This window comes from Aotus nancymaae, unplaced genomic scaffold, assembly GCF_030222135.1.
Source record: "Aotus nancymaae isolate 86718 unplaced genomic scaffold, 86718_ANA_hifiasm-v0.15.2.pri h1tg000115l, whole genome shotgun sequence".
In the NCBI taxonomy this organism is placed as follows: domain Eukaryota; kingdom Metazoa; phylum Chordata; class Mammalia; order Primates; family Aotidae; genus Aotus; species Aotus nancymaae.
In genome coordinates, this window is record NW_026988530.1 from 12,439,677 (window position 1) to 12,453,287 (window position 13,611).

Genomic DNA, 13,611 nt, shown 5'->3' on the forward strand with positions numbered 1-13,611 from the left:
ATAAATTAAACCTCTTTATAAACGGTACAGCCTGCAAAAACAGGAACCAATTAAACCTCTTTATAAATTTTTTAAAAAATCACTTTAAACTTCATATGGAAACAAAAGAGTGCCTGCATAGCCAAGACAGTCCTAACCAAAAAACAACAAATTGGGAAGCATCACACTACCTGACTTCAAATTATAGTACAAGGCTACAGTAATCAAAACAGGATGGTGCTGGTACCAAAACAGAGATATAGACCAATGGAACAGACAGAGGCCTCGGAAGTAATGCCACAAGTCTACAACCATCTGATCTTGGACAAACATGACAAAAACAAACAATGGGGAAAGGATTCCCTGTTTAATAAATGGTGTTGGGAAAACTGGCTAGCCACGTGCAGAAAGCTGTAACTCAACCCCTTCCTGACACCTTACACAAAAATTAACTCCAGATGGATTAAAGATTTAAACATTAGAGCTAACACCATAAAAACCCTAGAAGAAAACCTAGGCAAAACCATTCAGGCCATAGGCATAGGCAAGGACTTCCTGACTAAAACATCAAAAACAATGACAACAAGAGCCAAAATAGACAAATGAGACCTCATTAAACTCCAGAGCTTCTGCACAGCAAAAGACATAATCATTAGAGTGAACTGGCAACCAACAGAATGGGGAAAAATATTTGCAGTCTACCCATCTGACTAAGGCCTAATATCCAGAACCTACAAAGAACTAAAGAAGATTTACAAGAAAACAAACAAACAAACCCATTCAAAAGTCGAAGAAAGATATGAACAGACACTTTTCAAAAGAAGACATTTATGAGATCAACAAACATATGAAAACATGCTCATCATCACTGGTCATTAGAGAAATGTAAATCAAAACTACATTCAGATACCATCTCATGCCAGTTAGAATGGTGATCATTAAAAAATCTGCCAGAGGGGATATGGAGAAATAGGAACACTTTTACACTGTTGCTCAGAGTGTAAATTAATTCAATCATTGTGGAAGACAATGCAGCAATTTCTCAAGGATCTAAAAATAGAAATTCCATTTGACCCAGCAATCTCAGTACTGGTTATATACCCAAAGGATTACAAATCATTCTATTATAAAGACACATGCACACGTATGTTCATTGAGACCCTGTTTACAATAGCAAAGACCTGGACCAACCCAAATGTCCATCAATGATCGACTGCATAAAGAAAATGTGGCACATATACACCATGGAATACTATGCAGCCATAAAAAAGGATGAGTTTATGTCCTTTGCAAGGATATGGTTGAATCTGGAAACCATCATTCTCAGCAACCTGACACAAGAACAGAAAACCAAACACCACATATACTCACTCAAAGGCAGGTGTTGAGCAATGAGAACACATGGGAACAGGGAGGGGGACATCACACACTTGGGTCTGCTTGGGGGTGGGCAGCTAGGGAAGGGACAGCAGAGGGTGGGGAGGTTGAGGAGGGATAACATTTGGAGAAATGCCTGATGTAGGTGACGGGGTGATGGAGGCAGCAAACCACCATGGCACCTATGCAATAATCCTGCAACATCTGCACAGGGACCCCAGAACTTAAAGTTCAATTAAAAAAAAAATGGACAGAGGAAGAAAATTATTGTATTTTATCACTGAAGACTTAAACATTAAAATTAATTTTTCTTAATATTATGCAGAAAACATAGACTTGACTAGAGTGTCATTTGTTTTAGATAATTACACAACATTTGATGCATTTTGCTTAAGCGTTCATGTCACTGATTATCAATTTTTTTAAGCTATGGAAATATGTGTTTACTTACTCTGTATATAATAGCTTATATTTTTTTCACTGACTACATTTAAAATTTTCTTCTTCATTTTGTTTTTAGTAGTATGACTGTGCTATGCATACTTGAGGTTTTCTATGTGTTTATTCTGCTTGGATTTCACCATAACTTTGGTTGATTTTTAAAATCAAATCTGGAAAATTTTCATTTATTTCTTACGGTATGATTTCTCCATCATTCTCTCTATCCTCTCCATCTGAGACTCCAATCACACACTGTTAGAACATGGTGTGTTATTCCATAGGTAATTCATGATCAATTCATTCAATTATTTTCCTTCTCTGTTTCAGTTTGTGTAGATTTTTTCTATGATTTCAAGGTCATAATATCTCTTCTGCACTCTGTAATTTGAGCTTAAGTCCAGGCCCAGGTGTATCAAAAATAATGAGCTCAGGTATTGCAAAATGCATTGCACAAAAAAACAATAGATAATGTAAAGCAGAGTTGCTTTTACAATTATGGCCTAATGGAAGCTTATTTATGCTAAAAACTAAAGATAAAATTCTCCAAATTCCTTCTGTTATCTGTTAATGAAGTCATAGCATAATTAAAGAGAGGAAGATAATCTGTAAATTATTAAATAAATCCACATTGCTACTTTGAAATGGGCATTTACTTTACTAATTGTCTCTTGGCTGACTTCTTCATGTTCAACATGCAAAAATCATGTTGAACAAACACTTATCATTATGATGAACAAAGAACAATGGTTTCCTCACAGCTCTCATAAGATGACATTGGCAACTAGTGTCTAGTAGAATATTTAGGGTCAAGGGCTTATTAAATTTTATATAATATATATATACTGCAGAAAATAGTTGATTTGTTTAACATTTGAAATAATTATATTTTCCAAGAAAAATATTTTTAATGCTAAGATTTTACAATATAGATTTCTTTATTTATAAGACTAATAATAGTTTTAAAATGCTAATAGCTAAGATTTAATGAGCACTTTTGTTGTGATAGATACTGCTTCAGTCTAAGGAGGTGTTCCTAAAAATAGCTCTCTTAGCATGGTGCTTGTGGTTGAACATGGGGAAAAAAACAGTAGCCAACAACTTTCAAGACATACTCTGATGAAGGTGTTCAGAATGATATTAGCTGGCCAATAATAAGATGATTGGACAAAAATATATCTTTATCTTTGCCTGCTTGCCACTGCTTAAGATTTCGTGCCCAGAGTATCCTAGGAAAATTAACTTTCTCAGGATTTCCTTTTATGTCTTGGATTTTTTTAGGCTAGTGATGATGGTAGTGGCAACTCCATGCACAGCATCCATTCCCAAAACCATGGTCACTGTCAAGAGCTTATTAAGCAAGCACAGATTGGTGTATTAGTATGTTTTCATGCTGCTGATAAAGACATCCCCAAGACTGGGTAATTTGTAAAGAAAGAGAGGTTTAATGGACTTACAGTTCCATATAGCTTGGGAGACCTCACAGCCATGGAGGAAGGTGAAAGACAAGAGAGAGAACTTGTGCAGGGAAACTCCCGCATACAAAACCATCAGATCACATGAGGTTTATTCAGTATCATGAGAACAGGATGGGAAAGGCCAGCTCCCATGATTCAATTACCTCTCACCAGGTCCCTCCCACAATTGTGGGAGTTACAATTTAAAAAGAGATTTGGGGTGGGGATACACCCAAACCATACAGGCAGCTAAGAGTAGAAGTTAACTAATATGCATTAGGCTTACCTAGGTGATTGATAATGACATTCTACTTTCTGGATGCCATCTGGTGATCGTTTGCTTAAAATATTTATGTGACTATAGTCTCATCCTATTCGAGTGTTCCATAAATATAATTCTTTTCAATATCTCCTAGTTATGATTTCCCAGTCTTTATCTTGATAAGAGTCACTGCCCATGGAACAGAACAGTGAGACACAATTTAATATTCCAGAAATGGTACCATTTTTGGGGAAAACATTGGTATTTAATCATGTTGACATTTTAAGTCAACAAGAAAATAAATACATAAACATATTATGTGATATCTATCAAATTTTGACTGAAAAAGTCATATTCCTACTTACTACTTCAGCAAAATAAAAGTAGCTTAATGAATTAAATATAAAAATAAAACTATAATAAGACTAGATTTTAATGTAATGGGATATATAAGTGGCTTTTTAATTAGGAACATTTTCATACATTTAATAAATTGGTTAAACATATATGATATAGCTAAACTGTGAAACTCTTGGCATCTGACAATGAATGACACAGATAAAATCTCTGCCCTTACAGAGTTAACATTCAACAAATATAGCTATTTTTTTCTTAAAAATGAAATTATTATGAATTAAAATAAACTCTATAAAGGAAAAAAAAGGAAGAGTCAAAGACAGATCATTATGTTGCTGTAGAATTCTCCACTTTAGAAATAATAGTGTGATGATTTCTAAGTTGAGGTGTAAATGATGAGGTTTGACCACACAAGTTTAATAGGAAAGCATAATCTATGAGTGGGAGTAGAATGCACAAATCTTGCAAAGTGTACCGAAAGGAGATAGGATGACGAGTGCCTAGATGAGTTCAGGAGATGACACAGAAGACGGAAAATAATAGGATTGTTAACAGCTTTCATTTAGAAAAATGTCACCAAACTAAAAACCAGAGAGGAGTCTAGAATAAATTATTTACAAATAACTATGTCAGAATAATATCCTTCATCTACGTTTTTAAAATGAGTCAAAAGGAAAACTTAATACCATGAGACAGGAATGGGCTAGGAACATGATTTGCCAAATCACGATTTAGAAGTCCATATAACCAACAAGATAAAACAATAAATGTGTTTAAACTCACAAAGGACTTAAATGAACTTAGCATAGATTAAATTTTTATTAATTATAAAATCAAATATTCTCTTGCATCTAGTGAAAAAATATTTATATTTTTTTGGAGGTAAAAATAATAGCAAGTTGGCAGTATATATGAAAACTTGAACATATCATATCACAGATATAGAAGTTTATTCTTGTAAGATACTTTAATAGCACATAAAGGCATGTATATGAGAGATGTATTTTTTTTATTATTTACAAGAATAAAACAAAAATATTGAAAAATCAACAAAAACAGATTTTTAAATAATTTATAAGTACCAATAAAGTTAAAAGTTAATTCCGATAATATAATGATTGAATAATCGAGGATATATATGTTTGGATGAAAAATCCAAGTTGTTACAGCCAGAACATATTAAATTTCTTAACTTTATATACATATTATATATACTTTATATTAGAATGGAAATATGTTTCAAATAATTTGCTTAAAATGTTATCACTGGTTATCTGACACTAGTGGAATTTTTTTTAATTTTGTTTAACTGCATTGTTTAATTTAGACTTTTGGCTTTAATCATTATTGGTTATGCAATGAAATATTACGTATGTAGTTTTAAAAATCTAGTGCTAAATTTGTGATGATTTTTCACAACTTAAACACAATAGTCTTCCTTTGGTACTTAATCATATGACAAGAGATTATTTGTCTCTAGTTACTCCAAATGTAAGAACAAAGATATTTTTCCAAAAGTAATTTTTGCTCTTCTTTCTTGTAGCAATAGCCATCTAAGAGTCTCTCATTGTTATATACTAAATTTCACTCAATCGAAAAAAAAGTATTAAAAATAATTTATCTTTTACCTTAATGGAGAAAATAATCACTTAGTGTTCTTTTAAGTGAACTTGTTACTCTTCAGGTCATATGTAAGTATATTTTTAAATAGAAAAATCGAATGCAATTTTATATATTCAAATCTTTAATATTTTTCTCAACTTTAAAATTGTAAGCCTTTTAAAAATACATTTATATCGGATCAAGCACTTATTTTTTTTTTAAATTGCCATTAAGCTTTTTATTTCAGAGAATAAAACATTAGTTGTCATGGTGTTACCCTTGACTTATTTAAAAATATAGTTCTCAATAACATTCTTTCACATAAAAACTACAGCAAATTGCTACCTGGTTGAATTAACAAAGGAACCTGTAGGGGCTGAAAACTAAAATCCTATAAAAATGTGAATAAGGTCACTGTTGCTTCTTAAATATATCATTAAAAGCCCATGGCAATGCATCAAATTTCTTCAAACTGTGAAAGTTCTCATGTGATATGCATAACTCCCACACAAAAAATAATTAAACATGGTCCTTTTGTATTCCTCATGATCTCATTCTCTTTATAAACAATTTGGTTGAGCTTTTAATTGTATTAATGAAAAGTGCATTTTTGACCTTCATCTTACCTGATATAACAGTAAACAGTTTCCCATTTCCTTTTGCTGAAACATTCTCTTCACTAAATAGGCAGATTGCAAAGAATTGTCAGACATTTTTTATAGCTTTTTGCAAAACAGTTTTAATTCTCAGTGCCCTTTTTCTGAACTGTACTTGTTGCCAACTTTGACCAAGAGCATATGATAGAAATGACTTGTGTAGCTCTGAGCCTGAACCTCAGGAACATTGCAGAATTTGGGCTCTCTGTACTGGAAACCTTCTTCCATCGGAACAATCCAAAGTTGACCTCCAGATGGTGAGGAGACCTTGTGAGCAGAGGCCTCAGCCATGCCACTGTTACCATATGAGGTCCAGAGGTATAGAAGAGCCCAGGTGATTTTACATGGAGTAGAAACAAGCTACACCTGCAGAGCCCAGCCTAACACATCAACCCACAGAACCATGAACAATAAGCAAACAATGGTTTGCTTTTAAGCCAGTACATTTTACAGTAGTTTGTTATATACCTGCAGATATCTAATACACTTGTCTTTCAAGACACCAAATCTTGGTTTTCCTCATACCTCATTGCTTCTGAGTTTGTTTTGTTGATCATTCCTTATCTGTTTCTCTGTTTTGGATGAGATAGAGTTCTCTCTTTTACTGTTGTCTTTATAATCAGATTTATAAAGACAAATGGCTGGCTTAAAGTCAAATGGCTTCAAATATCATCATCATGCTGACAACTACTACATTTATGTATTTAAAACTCTCTCCTAAACTATAGATTTGTATGCCCAAATATCTACTTATTCCATTTGTATATCTACTAGGCATCCAAACATCATATTTCCAAAACCATACTCCTGCTTTTCCACTCCAAGTTTGGTCTTCTAAGAATCTTGCTTATCATGCCTGTAATCCCAGCACTTTGGGAGGCCAAGGCGGGTGGATCACGAGGTCAGGAGTTTGAGACCAGCCTGACCAACATGGTGAAACTTCGTCTCTACTTAAAAAAAAAAAAATTAGCTGGACGTGGTGGCACATGCCTGTAATCCCAGCTACTCAGGAGGCTGAGGCAGGAGAATTTCCTGAAGCTGGGAGGCAGAGGTTGCAGTGAGCCAAGATTGTGCCACTGCACTCCAGCCTGGGAGACAGAGTAAGACTTCATCTCAAAAAAAAAAGGATCTTGCTCATCTCAATGATTGACAATTCTATAAAACTAATTCCTCAGACCAAAATCTTTAGTGTGTTTCTTGACTTCTTCTTTTGTCTTACACCCCATACCCAATTCAAGAAAAAATCCTTTGTCTCTGCCATAAAATGATCATACAGTATCCTGCCACTTCTCATTGCTTCCAACTTACCATCCTGGTTCAAGCCACTTTTCTCTCTCACCTGGATTGTTGCGATAGCCCTCTAGATGTCTCTTAACTTACTTTCTTGACACACAATCGCCTCTGTTGCTGTATTCTTCAACCTATTCAACAGACATTTCAGTACCATTAGATTAAAACACAAGTCAGATTGTATTTCAGATCTCCTTAAAACCTTCCACTAGATTATGAGGTGAGGCTTTACATCATCAATTTTCTCCCATAACTTTTTAACATAAATCTCTTCTTTCTCTTATTTTCCATGGATGTACTTCATTTCTTTGTTCTTTTTTGCTCTCCTAGAAATTTCCAGAAACAAATTCAGTTTGTTTTTTGTCCTGCTGGAAACTGATTTCTCCTACTATGATCATGAATCACATGCTCACTTCCTTCCAGTCTTTGTTTAAATGTTATTGTCTCAGCAGGGTTTCTCCTGACCACTTTATCTGAAATTACATAGCATTCCCCATTCAACCATCTGGTATCCATTGCTTCTACTTTATTTATTTTTATGCCACTTGTTCTATCACTTCTACTTGATTTATCCTTTTTTTTTTTTTTTTACTTTTTTTGTTGCTTGTTTGTTTTTGTTTTTTATTTTTATTTTATTTTTTTGAGAGAAAGAAAGAAAGAGAGAGAAAAAGGGGGAGGGAGAACAGGATTCCTGCTCTATTGCCCAGGCTGGAATGCAATCTAAAAATATGTATTAAAAACCTCTTTTATGCCAATAATTGTGCTTAACAACGGAGACAGGAAGGAAGAAGGGAAGAAAATAAACAAACAGTCAACCAATATTTCATTTAAGTCTGTGAAATGCTATGCAAATGCTGAAGAGTGATTTACTTCCAATTTTCCAATTATGTGGTCACTTTCAAAGTAAGTGTAATGTTATATTGAGAAAAATGTATGTTCTGTGGACCTGGGGTGGAGAATTCTATAAATATTCACTAAGTTTACTTATTCCAGGTCTAAGTTCAAATCATAGATGTCCCTATTAATTTTCTATGTCATTGATCCATCGAATATTAACAATGTGGTGTCAAAATCTCCCGCTATTATTGTGTGGGAGTCCAGGTCTCTTTATAAGTCATTAAGAACTTGTCTTATGTATCTGGGTGCTCCTGTATCGGGTGCATATATATTTATAATCATTAACTCCTGTCATAGCATTGATCCTTTTACCATTATGTAATGTCCTTCTTTGTTTCTTTTAGTCTTTGTAACTATTAAAGTCTGTTTTGTGAGAGACGAAAGTTACAACTCCTGTTTTTTTTTCTTTTCTTTTTTTTTTTTTTTTTGGCTCTCCATTTAATTGGTGAATCTTGTTCCATCCCTTTGTTTTGAGTCTTTATTTGTTGTTGCTTGTGAAATAGATCTGGATACAGCGTACTGATGGGTTTTGACTTTTTATTCAATTTACCTGTCTGTGTCTTTGATTGGGGCATTTAATCCATTTAAATTTAGAATTAATATTAATATTTGTGAGTTCAATATTGTCATTTAATGCTAGCTGGCTATTTTGCCCATTAGTGATGTAGATTCTTCATTATAGAGACTCTTCACGTTTTGGTAAGTTTTTGGGATGACTGATACTGGTTGTTCCTGTTTGTAGTGCTTCTTTCAGAAGCTCTTGTAAAGCAGGCCTGGTGGTAATGAAATCTCTGAGTGCTTGCTTGTTCGTGAAAAATTTTCTTTTTCCTTCACTTATAAAGCTTAGTTTAACGGGATATGAGATTCTGGGTTGAAAATTCTTTTCTTTGAGGATATTGAATATTGACCTCCACTCTCTTCTAGTTTGTAGGGTTTCTGGTGAGAGGTCTGCTGTGAGTCTGATAGGCTTCCCTTTATGGGGAACGTGACCTTTCTCTCTAGCTGCCCTTAGAATTTTCTCCTTTATTTCAACCCTAGTGAATCTAGCAATAATGTGTCTTGGAGCTGCGCTACTTGAGAAATATCTTTAAGGTGTTCTCTGGATTAGTTGGAGTTGAGTATTGTCCTGCCTTACTAGATTAGGAAAGTTTTCCTGAATAATATCCTGAAGAATATTTTCCAACTTGGATTCATTCTCTTCATGATATTCAGGTATACCTATCAATCGTAAATTAGGTCTTTTCACATAGTCCCATATCTCTTGGAGACTTTGCTCATTTCTTTTTACTCTTTCTTCTCTAATCTTGTCTTTTCATTTCATTTCATTAAGTTGGTCTTTGACCTCTGATATCCTTTCTTCTGCTTGATCAATTTGACTGTTAAAACCTGTGCATACTTCGTGGCGTTCTCATATTGTATTTTTCAGTTCCATTAATTCACTTATATTCCTCTCTAAATTGTCTATTCTCATTAGGATTTCTTCAAATCTTTTTTCAAGGTTCTTAGTTTCTTTACATTGGGCTAGAACATGTTCTTTTAACTCACTGAAGTTCCTTATTATCCACTTTCTGAAGCCTAAGTCTGTTAATGAAACGCACTCATTCACAATCAGGTCTTGTTCTCTTGTTGATGAGGAACTGTGATCACCTATAGAAGGAGAGGCATTCTGATCTTGGGTATTCTCAGCCTTTTTACGCTGGTTTCTTCCCTTCATTGTGAGTTCATCCACCTGTTGTCTTTGTAATTGCCTACTTTCAAATTAGGTCTGCGAGTGGATGTCCAACTTGTTGATTCCCAGCACTGAAATCTGAGCAACCCATTGCACCGGCCAAAACAGCGGCATCAAGATTCGTGGTGCTTTTCTGCCGATTCCCGGGCTTCCCTCTTGAGTCCCTTCTTCAATCAGGTAAATGAGAGAGAGAGAGAGAGAGAGAGAGAGAGAGAGAGAGCTAGAATTTTCTTGTTTCCCTGACTAGAAGATAAGTTCTATGAGAAGAGAACAGAAAGTTTTGTCTTTTTCATTCACCACTCTATGTCTAGTGCTTGGAAGAGTAACCAACATATGATAGTTGTCCTGTATTTTTTTCAAATACATTAGTTTGGTTATTTATTGAATAGTTATAAAATTCTGTTATTATGTAAAATAGGAACAATAACACACTTACTTCAAAGAATTACTATGAGGATTAAATAAAATGTTCTCCTTCATTTTTTTGTTTTTATAATTATTGCTTTCTCTTTTTTCCTTAGTCTGCGTAGTTAATTTATCAATTTTGATAATCTTTTCACAAAATCAACTTTGGTTTCATTAATTTTATTGTTGTTTTACTTCATTGACTTCTGCTCTGATCTTTATCATTTCCTTCCTTTTACATAATCTTTTACTATGATTGTAATAGCTGCTTTAAAACCTTTGTCTGCTAAATCCAGCTTCAAGGTCCATTTAAGTCAGGTTAAATTGACTGTATTTCACCCTTAATACTAGTAAGAATTTCCTGTTTCTTTGCATATCTGCTATTGTTTTATTATGAAAGCTGGACATTTAGATGCTATGTCAACAACTCTGGATTCTGTTTTCTTTTTCTCCCTCAGTGTACCACCACAGATGTTTCTGTTAGTTTTTTAATTCTTATTTTTCAGTCTGCATAATTTAGTCATCGGTTGCCGCTGTGGATGGAGGTTATGCTTAAGCACCAACAGCTCACAAAGCTTTCATCTGCTAATTGGAGAGGATGCAGGCTGGAACACATGTGATGCTGTGGCCTGTTCTCAAATCTCCTTTGGAGCTCGTGATTTGCAGGAATCCCTTGTCTTTCTCACACAAGCATAGCTTCAGTCAGCCTAGGGACTCTGGAGAACTCACCTCACTCCTTCTATCCATGGTTTCCTCAGTTTTCAGAATATCCCTGTTAAATTTCTGGCTGGGCTGTTTCTTGCCCTGAAATAGGACCAAAAACTCAATTTTTCCTGACTGTGACAAAATCTGCCACTCGTAGTTAGCAAAGCCATAGGTTTTTACATCTCTGGTTCTGGATTGAATTTTCTATGTTGGGTACCAAAGCTGCTGTTTTTTTTTTTATTTTTTCCTTTTTTTTCCTGGCCAGATCCAATCTGATGCAACTAACACTGTATACATGTAAATAGGGTGAGAGGATAGAGATGGTCTCTCCAGCAAGACCACCAACTCCAGTTTTTCTGTTTTTCCAGGATAAATACGCCTCAATTTGTTTTCTAATTTTGGTTAATTTCCAGTGTACCTGAAATGTTTCTGACAAATTTTTCCTGATTTTATATTTGATTTCTTCTGTGAGAGATTAACCAAATTGGAGACCTCTTCAGATTGCTCTTACCAGGAGTACCTCTTAGTATTTTATTGCTAATAACTCAAATATGCTACATTTTCAAGAATAATCTCTAAATTATGTGCCTGAAGTTTTACATTTACATAGTAAACACAAATATGGATAATATCCAAGATTTTCAGGTGTGCAGAGATCTATCATAATAGGGCTGAGTGGAATTTTTAAAAATAGCAGGCAATCTGCCATGGTGTCACAGAACTTGACTAAAGAATCTAAGAGCAGCAATTATTTTTAACAAATCAATTTTCCTTCTGATTTGAATTAAGCATGTGTCTCTGTGAAATACACCTTTAATCATAAAAGCGTTTATAAAAATTGGTGTTTCAAAATGTGAAGCATGAGTGTATGTCCCTATCTAAAGAGCATGTATATATGTGGCAAGGATTGTCAGATTTCTATGGAATTGCTTCCTCCTTGTTCGACTAAGCCTCTGGCACTTGGCTCCAACTGAATAATACAGGGTAGAAAAAGCAAAGATGAAAAATTGCTGACTTCTCATCTGAGTCAGAAATAATTTAAAGAATTGAAGTGAATGAATTTGCAGAACTCAATAATTCTTAACCATTCTCTCCTTCCCTGCATCTTTCCATCTCTTCAGCTCCCAGGAACAGAAAACAAAGAAATAAACAAAACCAATTGGTGGAGTCCTAGCTCCTTCCACATGGCTTTTCCACCACTGTATAATCATGCCCGGACTTTCCTTCCATGAGCACACCTTGACGGAGCCACCAAGTGGTCCTCAGGAAGTTTGGTGAAACTATGGAAACAGTCGCCACACAGGTATTGCCTCTTCTGACCCTGAGCTGATTTCTTTTCAGATGTTCACCCAGAGGAAAGCATTGTGAAATCATCTCTTTGGGTCATAGTAAGTAATTTATAAAGAGGTGTTTGGCTCATAATACTTCCAGGATTTTAATAAAGTGCATAAATTCAGTGAAAAGTCAGAAGTAGTGAGCAGAGCACGCTTTTCCTTCCCGTGAGGTTGCCAAGGGATGCTTTTCCATGAGTAAGAAACGATGACCTTTTAATGCTCGTCCTTCCCATTGATGCTCTTCACTGTGTTGCCAATTTGAAAGACCAAGTTTTATTCTTTAAGTTTTTCTCATTGGAGAAAGGAAGGAATCAGGTTTTACTTTGAATAAGTAAGAAAACCCCTAACTTCTCCCCTTATGCTTTTCAGTAAGTCCCTAAAATGGTGACGGTTTTTCAAATTTCTCTAAGAAAGTAACATTTGTGCCATTCTTTACTTTTCACTAATCCTTTGCCTTTCTCCCCTTAATTTCTAGACAACTGGACACCTTAGGAGTGTGCAACTTGGTAACGTTATGGTCAGCTCATAAGACTGATTTAAAGCTTCTCAGTAATTATCTGAAGTCACTTATCAATATGTTAGTTCTTCTTCATAATGTCACTTCTTTTCAAATTCCCAATGTTTGAGTAAGCTCAAAATGAAAACTGAGACTCTATTGGTTTAAAAATGTGAATGCTAAACTCTCTTTTCCTTTCATTTAAATTATAGAAAAATTGTGCTGTAAAGAAAGAGCCAGTCGTGCCTGTGATGGAAGTTATCATTTGAAATTAATTTAGTTTGTCTGACATGCACACCCCTTTCGCATAGTCACTACTCTATCATCTTGGGAAAAATTATCTTTCTCTTTTGCCTAAATAGAAAAATAATGATGTTGATTCACATCACAGGATAAATTTCATTTCCAAGCAAATAATGTGCAATAATTACAATGCACATATAGATTTTTGTTGGTCTGAGCCAAGAAGTACTGAGAACAGGAAATCGTATCATTTATCACTTTCTGGTATGAAAGATTGTTTTCTCCCTGTAGCTGTTGCTTGTTTACAGTTAGTAACAGCAGGTGGGGAGGAAGAAGCGACTCACCGCTTGCTTTGCTTCTAAGTGATTTATACAATTCTTAGCG